Source organism: Diabrotica virgifera, chromosome 4, assembly GCF_917563875.1.
Source record: "Diabrotica virgifera virgifera chromosome 4, PGI_DIABVI_V3a".
In the NCBI taxonomy this organism is placed as follows: Eukaryota; Metazoa; Arthropoda; class Insecta; order Coleoptera; family Chrysomelidae; genus Diabrotica; species Diabrotica virgifera.
In genome coordinates this window covers 235,784,904-235,797,699 of record NC_065446.1, presented here as the reverse complement: position 1 = coordinate 235,797,699, position 12,796 = coordinate 235,784,904, and positions in this window count along the sequence as shown.

Sequence of the window (12,796 nt, the reverse complement as noted above, 5' to 3'; positions counted from 1 at the left end):
ACCTGCGCTATTTGAATTGATAATTTTTATATAATCCATTTTTTGTATTCAGTTTATTTTTGAATTTCTAAGGTAACTAAATTCCGTAAATTTTTGAAATACGAAGGAGGATCTGATTCTTTACAGCTGACATTTCATCACTTTCATCACTTGACTGACACAACATCGCAAAAGTACAATATTTTTGTCATTCAAATTTCATTAAACTACTTCACTTGATAGTGGTTCTAGCTCGACTGACAGCGCAGGTGACCTCCTTGCTATGTGCTGTCGACATCGACCGCGACTTAACTAGTAGCAACCACCGCGACCTACACCTCCACCTCGACCCACTTGTTCTGTTATTACCCTTAGTTTGTTAATCCGATCTATACATGAACGGTTTGGTCTGAAGCAAGCTTGTTCTTTCCTTAATATTGGTTACACATTGTTTATTATTCGGTTGGTTACATTAATTGCTATTAATTTAACCAATTGCTATGTAACAAGAAACATTTTCTGAATAATTATTGTTCTTATTGTTACTATTTATATTTTAGGTTAAGGCCGAGAAACCGCTAGTTGTGGGATTCGCTGACGTCACAACCTCTAGACCTATCTTTCTTCAGAACCTGCTAAAACCATGCATTAGAATATTACAACACCTAATCCACTAATAAAGAAGTTTCCAATTATTCTATGGGACATACACAAATAAGGATTCTTGTATTTAGTTGTGATCACATAGTATTTTAGATTTAAGTAAAATTGTATACCAATAAATAAAAGCTGGAAATAAATGCTGTATATAACCAAACAACGTTTCATTTAACTTTAAAGTATCTCATTGAGGGCACGAAAGGTCCTTCTTGAAGTGATGTTATCTGTCAGTTATTCTAAATAGACAAGGCGAAAACGGCGGGTTCGTTGGGAAAAATATTCCCATGAGATTTTTTTGCACAATCACATTCATGAGACATTCCAGAATAAGGTTCAAGAAGTCGCCCACGCGAAAAGTGGTCCAAATTTTTTTTAACAATTTTTTTTATTCAAATTGCAAAAATCAATATTATTGTCTCCCACCACTTTTTTTAGATTTTCTGGACTATTCTGGACAAAAAAGGTCTGTTATATTTTTTCTCTAAAGTTGATCGTTTTCGAGTTATGAGCAATTTAAAATTTGAAAAACGCGAAAATGGCCATTTTCAATGCTTAATAACTCGGTTAAAAGTTATTGTTATGAAAGTCAGAAAGTGACTAAATCAAAGTTTAAAGCCCCCTACAAGATCCTGAAGAAATTTTTGTCATTATTTTATTACTAAGCTGTTATTTTTAAGTAATAATAATGAGCGCCATGCACGTGTTAGGCGGCCGTAAATGCTGAGTGCGAGAGAGATGCAATTCCGGCAGTTCATTTGTGCATCTTACTCGCACTCACTTTAACAGCCGCGTCAATACGATCCAACTGCTCATTGTTATTAATTAAAAATAATAGCTAATGGTAGGGGAGCAAAATATTCTAAATGTGCAGTAACTCGAGCGCTTTGGGGACCTATTGGGTTGTGAAGAGTAGGTCCTAAAACCAAAAAAAGTTACGTAAAGTGTTCCATTTTAGTGGGCACTTTGTCCCCTAGTGTAGTCCATTTTTAAATTAATTTTCCATTTCCAACAATCGTTTTTTTAGATTATAGCGCCATCTATCCATAATCCGAAAAATATCTCGAATAAAAGTTACTTATTTTTACGTAAGGAATCAAAATCTGCATTAAAAAATGGAGCTTCCATTTAAGATTTTAAAGTAACCCCCCACATCTCCGTGGGGGGTCGTGTTTAGTGTCATTGGATAGATTTTTCAAAAATATTGAATAAGTGTATTTTTCAGTTTTTCGATATGATGTTCGTTTCGTGAAATATCGCTGGATTCGTATTTAAAATATTAAATACCCCCCCCCCCCACCCTTCTCCGTGGGACGTCGCGTTTGGTGTCATTCGATAGATTTTTGAAAAATATTGAGTACGTATTTTTTAGTTTTTCGATCTGTCATCATTTCGCGAAATATTCGCTTTTTTCTTGTGAAATCTTGGGATTCCTCCATTTCCTTACGCCCCGCTCAAATCGTCAGATTTTTTAACCCGTGTTGAGCTGCCCCCCCCCCCCCACTTGCAAAAATCAAAAAACAAATAGCCCTGATTTATGAGCTATTTATGAGCTCTCATATTCCGCAAACTAAAAATTTTGAGCTCGTTCCACTGAGCAGGAATTTGATACTTTAGTGGGGGGGGGGGGGCTGAGTCAGCCCTCCCCACTACTTAAAAATAGGAATATTGAATCGGTTTTTGCGGCAGAATTACGAGCTATTTATGAGCTCTTGAAATTATATAGTTTCGATTTTTGAGCTCATCCCCTTCACCCCCAAACAACCCTTTAATTGATTTAACTTAAGAGAAAAATGCTGAGAAAACTTAAAATATATTGTATTGCGGATATAATTCCTATAGCTTATATACTCTAAGAATAAACTATTAAATCACGTGCATTTCGATTATTGAGCTACAACCCCTTCGCAAGAAAACCACCCTCTCTTCCCGGCTTAAGAGAAAGTTGTACTTAAAATGCATTAAACTAATTATTTGGCGACAACATATCATTGAATAATTTATACGCTTCCAAATTACGCGCATTTAGATCAGTAAATTGCAATTTATTTTGTATAGTGCAGTCACTGAAAGTGAAAATCAACGATTACCTTCAATTTCGGTGAACCTTTATCGATTTTCACGAAAATTGGTCAGTGGTTAGAGGATACGTCAAGAAACAAAGGTGACATAATACTACCTTGCGCCTTTACCCTGAGGGTGCATACCGCCCATTCTCGGGGGTGAAAATTATTTTATAAAAAATAACCGCACAAATCAATAAAAGAACAAATTAAAAGTAAAATTTATTATATAAAGTTAATAAAATAAGTCAATACTTTTTAAGTTATTAAAGATTAAAGATTTTAATTATTCGTGAAAAAAATGCATGTTATGAAGCGATTTTTCGTAAATCACTGAAAAAGTGTAAGTTTTTACAAAAAAGTTAATAGTAGATTAATTCGTATAGCTTATATTCTAAGAACAAACTCTTAAATCACGCGCCTTTCGATTATAAAGCTACAACCCCTTCGCAAGAAAACCATTCCATATTCCCGGCTTAAGAGAGAGTTGTACTTAAAATAATTTAAATTAATTATTTGGCGACTACATATCGTTTAATAATTTATGAGATTGCAAAATATACGCATCTCAATTATTGAATTGCCATTTTCTTTCTATAGTGCAGTCACTGAAGGTAAAAATCAACTATGACCTTCGATTTCGGTAAATCTTCATTCATTTTCACGAATTAACAATAACAATTTGAGGTTTTAACCTGGGGTATATGTCACCCCTTCTCAGGGGGTGAAAATTACTTTATTAAAAATAACCCCACAAATCGAGAGAGGGACAAATTGTAAGCAAAATTTGTTATATAATGTGATTAAAATAAATCAATACTTTTTGAGTTATTAAAGATCAAATATTTTAATTTTTGTGAAAGAAAATGCATGCTTTAAAGCGATTTTTCATAAATAACTCAAAAACTGTAAGTTTTTACAAAAAACTGTTTATCACTAAAATTGAAGCTAATAAAAAATATAATAAATTGCTTACTTGAATAACCTTTTAATGTTAATTTAAAGTTAGTTATTGGTAATTAAATGTATATTTTTTTCTGTGACTCTTCAAATCTAAGGATTCAAGCTTAAATAACGGGAAAGAGATGCATTTTATAACACTTAGGTACTAAATACTTGTCAAAGTACTTAGAAATACCTATCAAAAATGAGCTCTAGAAAAAGTTAATAGCATCAAAATCCGCTCATTAATTTTCGTGAAAATGGATGGAGATTTACCGAAATCGAAGGTCATAGTTGATTTTTACCTTCACTGACTGCACTATAGAAAGAAAGTGGCAATTCAGTAATTGAGATGCGTATATTTAGCGAGCTCATAAATTATTAAACGATATATAGTCGCCAAATAATTAATTTAAATTATTTTAAGTACAACTCTCTCTTAAGCCGGGAATATGGGGTGGTTTTCTTGCGAAGAGGTTGTAGCTCAATAATCGAAAGGCGCGTGATTTAAGAGTTTATTATTAGAATATAAGCTATACAGATAAAACTACTCTTAACTTTTTTGTAAAAACTTACAGTTTTTCAGTGATTTACGAAAAACCGCTTCAAAGCATGCATTTTTTTCACGAATAATTAAAATTTTCGATCTTTAATAAGTTAATAAGTATTGATTTATTTTAATAACTTTATATAATAAATTTTGCTTATAATTTGTTCATTTATAGATTTGTGCAGTTATTTTTTATAAAATAATTTTCACCCCCGAGAAGGGGCGGTATCCACCCTCAGGGTAAAGGCGCAAGGTAGTACCATGTCATCTTTGTTTCTTGAAGTATCCTCTAACCACTGACCAATTTTCGTAAAAATCGATGAAGGTTCACCGAAATTGAAGGTAATCGTTGATTTTTACTTTCAGTGACTGCACTATACAAAATAAATGGCAATTTGCTGATTTAAATGCGCGTAATTTGGAACCTTATAAATTATTAAATAATATGTAGTCTCCAAATAAATAATTTAATGCATTTGAAGTACAACTTTCTCTTAAGCCGGGAAGATAGGGTGGTTTTCTTGCGAAGGGATTGTAGCTCAATAATCGAAATACACGTGGTTTAATAGTTTATTCTTAGAGTATATACGCTATAGGAATTATATCCGCAATACGATACATTTTAAATTTTCTCAGCATTTTTCTCGTAAGTTAAATCAATTAAAGGGTTGTTTGGGGGTGAAGGGGATGAGCTCAAAAATCGAAACTATATAATTTCAAGAGCTCATAAATAGCTCGTAATTCTGCCGCAAAAACCGATTCAATATTCCTATTTTTAACTAGTGGGGGGGGGGGGGGGCTGACTAAAGTATCAAATTCCTGCTCAGTGGAACGAGCTCAAAATTTTTAGTTTGCGGAATATGAGAGCTCATAAATAGCTCATAAATCAGGGCTATTTGTTTCTTGATTTTTGTAAGTGGGGGGGGGGCAGCTCAACACGGGTTATTTTTTAAATATACACTGTTTTGCATGTACTTAACTTACCTTATCTTAATCTGACGATTTCGAGTTTTTCTAAGGATAGATTTTTTTTCGGCCCCCCTTAACGAACTCCCCTGCATTAAGAGCCCATATATGGTAGAAGTACATTTTCATGGTATAAGGTTTCTCATCATGTAATAACCTGACGCGCTCGAGTAACTGCAAATAAGTAATAAATTAATTACACAGATTTCTTCAGGAGCATGTGGCTTTAAAATTTGATTTAGTCATTTTCTGACTTTCATAGTAATAATTTTTAACCGAGTTATTAAGACTTAAAAATGGCAATTTTCGCGTTTTTCAAATTTTAAATTGCTTATTACTCGAAAAAGAACAACTTTACAGAAAAATTATAAGATACCTTTTTTGTCCAGAATGGTCCAAAAAACCTAAAAAAAAAAATATTGATTTTTGCAATTTGATTAAAAAAAATTGTTAAAATAATTTGGACCACTTTGCGCGTGGGCGACTTCTTGAACCTAACTCTGGGGTGTCCCACGAATGTGATTATGCAAAAAAAATTCATGGGAATATTTTTACCAACGAACCCGCCGTTTTCGCCTTATCTAAAAGTAATTATCACTGTTGAAAGAAGTTTTAAAATTTCCATATGATACCGTCTGACAGAAAGCCATGTGTTGGTTCTGCTCTAACTAAACCATTTAAATGAGCCTATTGCTTTAAATGGCCAAAAAATGTGTAAAATTTGAGACAATAATAGCAGTGGCATAGAGTGAAATGGAGAGTCCCATATCCCTTCAACCTTCCTCTTTCAAATAGAAGAAAAACGGATGTTACGGACGCAGTTAAAAGAAGTGTAATGCTGAAATTTAACTGGGCAGGCCATATTGCTACAGTCAAAGGTGGAGAATGAGCGAACAAAACATTTTAGAATGGAAACCTAGACACGATGCTTACCGTAATCGAGCACAACTGGATTCAAGGTGGTCAAGGGCGAATGCAATGGAATTATTCACGGGAGGCCTAAGTTCAGAAGTAGACTCAAAACGGCTAGTGATGATGACGATGAATGCTGTGATAATGACGATCGTCATTGCTAACATATTACATCTTGTAGTTGTAAATGACAGGAGCCTTCAGTACTACAGCAACATCAGCTTTAACAGTCTTGACTGGTGTAATGCCCATGCACTTGGAAGCACAAAAACGTGCATGTAGATATTGGCAAAGAAAAGAAAATTATGAAAAAATAATACAATTAATGGGAATAGAAATCAGAACAAAAAGAGAATTAGAAGAAATATTAAATAGAAAATGGCAAGACGAATGGGATAATTCACCTAAAGCAAGACGTCTCTATAATTTCATTCCAAATTTAAATAATATACCAAATTATTTTAACCCAAAAAAAGGATTAATACATTTTCTTACAGGGCGTGGTCCGTACCCTACATACCTACATAGATTTAACTTAAAAGACAATGAATATTGTGAATGTGGAGAAATATGCACACCAGAACACATAGTATTTAATTTAAATGCGAAAGACAAACAAAAGACACAAGAACTACAAAGAATGAGAAGAAACCTTGTTGGCATAAATATAGAAAATATAATACAAAATGAAGAATTATTTAATACATTAAACAATTTAGCGGACATAATATCCAAGAAACAATTAGAATTATATAATATTAGACGAAGAAGGAATCAAGTAAATAATATCCAACCTCTTTGAATTTAAATAAGAAATTATGCAAAAAAAATTAAAATTACCTATACAAATATAAAATAAAGTATTGGAATAATTAGATAAATATTTATATAATAAAAAATTAAAAATTAATATCAAATATAAAATAAAATAAATCAAAAACCAAAAAATTATTAATCAAACAAAAAAAAATAAACTAAAAACCTGAAATTTTAAAACTCAATGGTCTGAGGCTCACCGAAATACCATTAAGAATATCATAAAGTCGATTAGACCTGCACTTAAAATTATTCGTGACTATTTTTAGATGAAGAATGCGGGCATTTCTCATCTAAGAATGAGAAATGGGAGCACTTTTATAAAAATTATATGTTCAAAAAAAAAAATTAATAATTTATCTTTTGTTTATTAGTTTTTGTTTATTTGTTATTATTTGTTCATTAGAATTATTTATTAGAATTGTTTACAATTTGTAGTTTTCATAATTAGTAGTAGATTAGGGCTATTGTTAATTAGTCAAATATAGAAAATTCTTAAAATAATAATAATGTAAAGATAAACTACTGTACGTAGTAATTTTCTACGTTATTATACGGAGTAGAGACCTGGACACTTTCCGAGGCTTCTTTGAGAAAACTCGAGGCATTTGAGATGTGGTGTTACAGGCGCATTTTGAGAATTTCGTGGGTGGATCGTGTGACTAATATTGAGGTTCTACGTAGAATAGGCAAGGAATGCGAGATTATTAACATAATCAAAGAGCGCAAACTAGAATATCTTGGCCATGTTATGAGGAATGAACAGAGATATGGCTTGTTGCAACTCATTCTTCAAGGCAAGGTATTTGGAAAGAGAGGACCAGGGAGAAGAAGAATATCTTGGCTTCAAAACCTGAGAAAGTGGTTTAATACATCGACAACCGGACTATTCAGAATAGCAGCAAGCAAAGTTAGGATAGCCATGCTGGTCGCCAACATCCGGAACGGATAGGCACCTTAAGAAGAAGAAGAAACTACTGTAATCCCATCAGGAAACGACCTGGATTAGTCACAAGAGGCCAGGTCATTTGTATAGTACTATAAATAAATAAAAAAAAATAAATCTTGTAGTTATCATTACATCTTATAGGCACATTGAAAAACAGACAAGAGTCTTGTCTAATCAAAAAGAAGAAGAGGAAGAAGAAGAAGAAATATCTCACTCAAAGCATATTAAAAAGTCATTCTTCTCTAGACTTGAAATTGATAGTGGTATAGCTGTCACCCTAACATTGTCAGCAGTTGATCTGCGGGTACTTTGTGATTGTCTTCTTCTTCATCTTCTTCTTCTTCTTCTTTCTTCTTGTATTTAGACTTTAAAGCCTGTTTCTTCTTCAATATTAGCCTCCTAAATTATTTAAGTTATCACACCATCTTTTTCTTGGTCTGCCAATACTTCTTCGTCCATTTGGTGACTTATCTCGTGCTATTCGTACTATCCTATCCTCTGCCATTCTACTACAATGTTCGTTCCACTCCTGTTTCCGTTTTATCACCCATCCATTTATGTGGTCTACATTGCATGATCTTCTTATGTTTTCGCTTCTCTCCCTATCCAATAGACTTTTCCCTGATATTCGACGGAGTATTTTCATCTCTGTTGTGTCTAGTAGACGTCTCGTTTTAGATGTGTCAGGTCTTGTCTCCGCCGTGTACGTCAATATACGCTCTGAGCTTCGCTGGTATCGCTCCTAGCGGTTACTAATTCAACTTTCACCGGTAATTTTTAAATTTATTATTTAATTGTTATCGCTTAATATTTACAACGCTAAAAAGTAATTAAATTGTAATAGATTTTTTTAAGATTTTGCTAATCATTTTGACGTTCTATTGATGAAATATTAATTTCTTACTTCGGATACTTTCACAATTATCATGTAGATGGCGCCAAGATTTATTTATAATTACATATTACAGAACATTAAAAAACGCAAATTCAGTATTTAAAACGTAAGTATATTTAAGGTAAAAATATAAACCACAGCTTTGATCAACTAATATTTTTTATAATTAATGTTTTTAATTTTAATTTAAAATTAATCACTTTGACATTTATGTCAAATTTCCGGTAAACGTTTACAGACTTGTCACTACTGGCGCTCACGAATTTATAAATATCCCCTCTACGTACGAGCTCACAGCGTATAGGTCTAATTGCTGCTTTATTCGCGGTGTGCAAGTACTTGGAAGGGATATTGTCAATTGAAATTGTCAAATTGACGTACATTTCATATCTACTGTCATTGAAGGAGAAAAATTATATATTGCTCCACAATATTGATATGATATGCAATTATTATATAAAGGTAAATTTAATTAATTGTATTTTGCTTGCAGTACTGCATTTTAATAACTAATTTTATTTACTACATATAATTGTTTTCACCACATAACCTGAATGTTATTTTTTCTTCTTATTATTTTTTTGGACTATGGCCTTGACAATTATCCAGCAACCAGGATTAATGTAATTGGTCAATACAATTAAAAGTGCAGAGCGTAGAAATAGGGGTCGCTTTGCGCAACTTGCACGGTCCCAATCGATTCTTGCTTTTGTGTCTTGTCTTAGGTGTTTGTTCTTCCAGATTGTGTCATTAAGGGATCCCGTCGCTTTACTTGCTTTTAAGCTTTGTTGTACTTCCTCTTCAACATCTCCGTAACTGGTTATATTTATTCCCAGATATCTAAACCTTGCTTCCTGCTTTATTATTTTATCATCAATTTCGATTTTACAACGTAGTGGGTATTTAGATGTTGTCACAGATTTGGTTTTTTCTGCTGATATTATCATATTGTATTTTTTGGCTGTTGTATTGAAAATGTGTGTTACTCTTTGGAGATCGTCTTCTGTCTTGGCGATTATTGCGGCGTCCTCTGCATAACATAATATTTGGATTTCTCTGTTCCCCATTCTGTAACCATGACCTTTACGTACTGCTTCTATTATTTCGTCCATTATTATATTAAAGAGCAGTGGGCTTAATGAGTCACCTTGTCTGACTGCACTTTGTACTGGTATCAGGGCCGGATTTAAGGGGTGGCAGGCTGGGCAGCTGCCCGGAGCCCCCACATTTCGGGGGCCCCCACAAAGTCCCAAACATAAGAGGTTCATTTAAACAGATATTGGCAGGAGATACAGGAACTCGACAATGCATGAGAAGTATAAAATGAAGGAGCGTAGTAGTGATAATATAATACATTGTTCATGGTTATGTTTTTCACCTTCCCCCGGGTGAGTGTATTGCTTCGTTTGTAAATTCTTATCTAGTGTTCGTACACATTTTAGCCACAGAGGATTTTGTGATTGGGAACATGCAGATAGTAGATTGGAAACATGCAGATTTAGCATTTCGCAGCGAAAATGAGTTGTCGAATTCATCACAAAATGAAAATTATTTGGGAATACTCCTTTTATTAGCTGAATATGATTAATTTTTTAAGCACCATATTAATAAATATTCAAATCCTGGAAGCGGACATGTCAACTATCTTTCATCAACTATATGTGAGGAAATTGTACATCCGATGGTTCAAAACGTATTAAATGAAATAGTTTCAAGGAATAAGAAGCCAAAATATTATTAAATTCATATCAATCAATTAACAATCAATTTATTAGAATAATTTCTTAGAATTTATTGTATTTTTCACTTCCTCTACATATAGATACAACTTAACAGAATGTTTAAAAACTGAGTCTTTAAGCGACAGCAACGCAGACCGTGGCAAAAATATTATTGTTTCTAAAAGAGCAAATACTACTAGATGGTCATGGAGGAAATCCCGCAAAAGGACTAGTTAAAGGTTATGATCAGATTAAAGGAGCATTATCCAAAATTTCGGAAGACTATGAGTAACAATTTAAAACTCGTAGCATTGCAAATGGTTTGTACCTATAATCGAATGTGTTTACTGAAAACAGAGAGGATATTAGGGAGGACAAACAGCACAAGTCGTATTCTTCAAGATCCAAATATTGACCTTAATTCAGGACTGGCAGCACTTAGACCACTTAAATAAATTATACAGTCAAGACGTGACAATTTCGAAAGATATGGAATGAGAACATCAGAGAAGTTTAAAACTCAAAATTTCAGTCACTTCATTGCCTCTTTAAGTCATAGGCTTTCTGCATATGAATCCATTTATTCCAATTTTGGATTTTTACATCATTTGGGAAAATTCGAAAATTTAACTCTCAATGAAATTGAAGCTCACTCACCAGCATTATCATCAACTTACAGAACATTTATAGCAATGATCTAGATGAAAACTTATGTGTCCATCTGGTATAGTTTGTAAGACTCTTCAATTCATTTAAAGAGGGAATCAGCTCATCAAATATAAGCAAAGAACTTCAAATGTATCAACTGCTAAAAGAAAAGAATATGAATGATGCTTTTCCAAATGTTGAGGTGACACTTTGTTTATATTTAGTTGTGATGCTAACTAACCGCAGTGGTTAGGGATCATTCTCAAAATTTAAGTTAATTAAAAATCGACTTTCGTCTGTGATGGGCCAAGAGTGTTTGAATGATCTCTCTACAATGACAATGAGCATTGGCCACGATTTCTTAATGCAACTAGATATGTCCCACATAATCAAGAAATTTTCAATTAAAATATCTCGAAAAGTTCCCGGACTTTAAAACAATACATCTTACTATCATTTTTAACATTTTACTGTAACAGGTTACAGCTCTTGTACTTTTTATTATTTAAAATTATATTTATAAAAGTAGATCATTATTTTTTTAATGGTAGGAGGTAGGGCCCCCACACCAATTTTGCCCAGGGGCTCCCACTGCCTTAAATCCGGCTCTGACTGGTATAAACTGCGTTAGTTTTCCATTTATCTTTGCCTGTATTCGATACCTAAAAATCCTTTGTGATTGTGATAAACCATATTCGCACCTATCCTGGACCTAAGGGTACGTATCCAATAGGTTGGTGCTCCGTGCTCCGTGTAGCATGGAGGGGGAGCACCAACGTATCCACTATGTCAAGCAGTTACACGGAGTACGGAGCACCAACCTAATGGACACTTAATATACAGCACGTTTCCTATCAGTCATTGGGATGCGCCAACCCAGTGCGTTCCCTATTGGTCTGTCTTTTATGGAGTACTATACACCCACTACATACATAGTTCAGAATTCTTCTTGCACTAAAGATAAGACCAGCACGGACGAAAGAATTACACAAAATATATCTGAAAAAGTAAAGAAAGAAATTGTGTAAAGAAGATATATCGGCAAAGAAATATCATGGGATAAAATCATAAAACTACTCATATATTGTCCTTACAAAGAGTAAACAATCACTTTCACAAAATTCAATTTTATGAAAAGATATCTTAGACACCTCGTATATAAAAATATTACAATCAAGATGTAAACAATGTTTTCATCACTAGTTTCCATTTTATAAAAACGATGTTTGTACCTTAAAAGTAGATTTTTTTTGCCTATAGGCGACAGGTTATTCGATAAACCTGTCTTTACATCTCTAGTTTCAACAAGTCAAAACAATCATTGCCACGTGCCTCCCTACAATAACATCAAAAAAAGATCAGGTTCTGTTGTATTGTAATTCCAGTATCTAATTTAAAAAGAGGACAAATTGTAAAACAAACACAATTTCGAATGTTCTGTAATATTATACTTTTACTCTGGACTAATTAGCAAAATACAAGGAAAAGTTATTTAATTGCTGGAATCGAATCTTTTTTTTTAATATGGCTTCGTCAGATTGCCATACAGCCAGTTCCGTGATCGTTTAATCTCATTAGGCGCAGTGAAAAGTTTATGAATAGACTAGAATAGATACATTTAAAGTTGGAAATCAATACAACAATTAGTGAAAAGAAGAGAAAAAAATATATATATACATACACATTAACATGGGTCTT